A 3,486-nucleotide genomic window follows, 5' to 3' on the forward strand; every position below is an offset into this window, starting at 1 on the left:
TGTGGCGGGCACCTGTAGTCCCAGCTACTCGGGAGGCTGACACAAGAGAATTGCCTAAGCCCAAGAGCTGGAGGTTGCTGTGAGTTGTGACGCCATGGCACTCTACCGAGGGTGACAAAGTGAGACTATGTCTCTAAAAAAAAAAAAATAGGATGCTGGGCAGCCTGAAAACCTAAAAAAGTCTGTATCAACAGCTTCAAATTTTCAATGAACTTACCAGACTTCTAGAATTCTACATCAATGTTGGGCTTATCAAATCTCCAATTTTTCCAAAAATACCCAATAATTAAGATCAAGTATGATTGCATGCACATATATACCATCTGCCATAGATTTCACATCCCAGGATTCAACCAATATTGAATGGGAACCCATGGATACAGAGGGCAGAATATACTTCTAATAGTTAAGAATATGATCTTTAGAAGCAGACTTTCTGGATTCACATCTTCAGTTTTGCTATTTATTACCATGTTTCCCCGAAAATAAGACCTACCCTAAAAATAAGCCCTAGCAGGATTTGTATACATTTGTTAAATATAAACCCTACTCTGATAATAAGACCTAGTGATGGGTGCCGCTACGCAGCATATCTGCATAGCCACACCATACATTTCAGCGTGTGGAGAGGAAGCTATCCCCTAAAAATAAGCCCTAGTGTGTCTTCTTGAGAATAAATAAATATAAAGACAGTGTCTTATTTTTCAGGGTAACACGGTAGCTGTGTAACCATAGGCAATTTAATCTCTCAGTTTCTCCAACTATAAACCGGGGCAATAATGTCTCATACCAGTGTTGTATGTTTCAAGTGAGTTGCTATATAGAGAGCTCTTAAAACCATGCTTGAGTGAGTAAGGGCAAGTTAATATTATGTTAGTGAATAAGTACTATGAGGAGATGGGAATGTCCTGAGACTGTAAATTATACAATATGTGAAAAAGTCATAGATTCCAAAGTGAAAGAGTCGTGACTCTTGCATTTGATGAGGTGGAAACAAAGTGTGGATAAATACATGAATAATTATGATACGAGGCAGATCTCAGTAAGTGTACAATATTGGTACACACTAAATATTATGGGAGATTCTTTTCTGCAGGAACCTTGAGACACAGTTTGGAGTATCTTAGGTCTGAGCTATTCTTGAAATGGAGAGTATAAATTTGATGGGCCAAACTTGGTGGTGGGGAGAAGAAACAGAACATTCCAAGCAGAAATGGTGCAGTTTGAGCAAAAGCCCAGAAGTAAGACATGGTATGAAAGGAGGGATAGGTATTTGCATGAGCGAAAGAAAGTTTAATGGAAGAAAAAGGTAGGGAAAAAAAAAAAAGCGTGGACCAAACTGTGGAGTGCTTTAAACGCTAGTCTGGAGAAAGACACGTCATTATGAATGGATGAAATCATCAGTGATTTTGTACCAGGAAAGTCCCAACTGATTCCAAAATATTTTACCCCAAATCATTCTATTTCTTCTAATCCATTAGTTACCCTCTCATTCTATACTCTTTGGAAAGATCAGCTTTTCAGGTCCTTAAGATAAAATTAATCATATTTATAAGACGAATTGGAACCTGATATGAAATGGCTTTGCCTGGAGTTTTCTAATTTCCCTTTTACTCTACTCTCCTCCCCTGAGCGGCCGAGAGCTGGTTGGTTTTGTTTGTTTGTTTGTTTGTTTTTTTATCTTAATAGGCAAAAGCCAGTTGAAACTATTCAGTGATTCAAGTTTTTCAGCATTTAAGAGGCAAAGACAGGACTGAGTTTCTCATTCATCTCTCCACCAGCACATTTCTTGCCTCTTACTCACCCTTTCTGAGATCAAAGAGAATGGTCTGGGGAAACTGTGTTGAAGTCAAGCAGTTCCTTCTCTGAAATGTAGCTAGGTTCCCCTTTCCTTAATGTTAGGTATGTTCCCTCCAGCAACAAATCCACAGAAAAAAAAAGATGGGAGAGTGACTCCCCTGAACTCTTGAACAGTACTTGTTCACAAATGTTCCCTTGGGCCCTAAGTCCCTCAGCCAGGCCAGACCTGGCAGGAATCCCAGGGCTCCGCACCTCTCACCCAGTAGCAATTCCTTCTCAGGGCGAGTCTTCCAAACCTGCGACCAATGAGTTCACTTATGGAATAGGTTCACATACTTATGGCTTAAGACTTTTCAAGCATGAATCTGAGTCAAAGAGTATTCCAAAAGAAATAGGACTAGGAATTCCTAGGGAACAGACGTACTATTGTTAAAGGCTCAGTGTGACTCTGCATAACTCCATGCTCCATAAATTTGGTTCTATGACTCTAAGTCAAAATAGAAAATTCACTTGTTCTATCAAATATCTGGCTGCTTTACTAGTATTTACAACACACACTATTGGCTATTTACTTACTTATTACTATTATTTTTTTTAGCTCATGGAGATTTTATTGGCCCATGTAATTGAAGAGTTCAGAAGGAGTTCCAACCCCCAGGTCAGTTGGGTCAGGGCTCTGGCTTTCCTTCTTTCTGCCCTTATTCATTCTGGCTTTGCACCCAGGCTGGCTTCCCTCATGGTGGCAAGAGGGCCCTCAGGAGTGGGGCTACTTGTTGGGAGATAACCTTATGATTTCACTGTAGATTTAATGAATTGTTTTACTTTTCTTCAAAATCCAGCAGGTGCTACATTACACAAAGGCAGGGTCTTTGACAAATGGTTCTTCAAAGTATCAACGTGTAAAGCACCAAACTTCCAGGGCTGGGCAAGGGGTAAGTGTTAACTCATCATGAGTGCTGTGGATGTCCTCATCGTCCAAGCCCACATGGTCTCTTCAAGCCTGGATAGCTCTGCCAGTCACAGTTCAGGACAGCACCCAGGCCTTTGCTTCATTGGGACCCTGGGACACAGGGCTAAGTCTTTTTGCGTTGACACACTGCACGTTTCCTTCCCAGTCCTTCCATCATGGCTTATTTGTAAGGGATTTGGAAAATAAAGCAATGGATATGGGGAAATATTGAGGCCAATTTCTATGGACATAGAGGAAGCCGAAAACATATAATGAAAATAAATTATCATTTTCTATTTATTATTATATTTTCATATGCAAGGTGGTTCTATTTTTAATCCAATTGTTAGGAAAATGAGCTCATTTGTATAATTGCCTAAAATAGCACGGAGGACATTTTCTCTATGAATGGCCTGGGTTTTTCGGTGTGAGGGTGCATAAACATGTGCAGACTATATGTATGTTGGGGGATGTGAGAGGTAGTCAGGGAAGTGAAAGTCTGGTTCTGCCACTGAGTAAGTAGCAGACAACATAAACTCAGCGTGGTTTAAGCTCTTCATGTACATCATCTCACTTAATTCTCCTGACTGTCCAATGATATAAGTTCTATTATTCCCATTTATAAATGGAGAACTGAAGTTCAGAAAGGCAAATAAATTTCTTGAGTTTGCACAGCTAGAAAGGGACTGGGCTGGGCTCTGCAACCAGGTAGTCTGTCTCCAAAGCCCGAGGATAAA

This window comes from Otolemur garnettii, unplaced genomic scaffold (genome assembly GCF_000181295.1).
Source record: "Otolemur garnettii isolate 467f Iridium unplaced genomic scaffold, OtoGar3 scaffold00016, whole genome shotgun sequence".
Taxonomy (NCBI): Eukaryota; Metazoa; Chordata; class Mammalia; order Primates; family Galagidae; genus Otolemur; species Otolemur garnettii.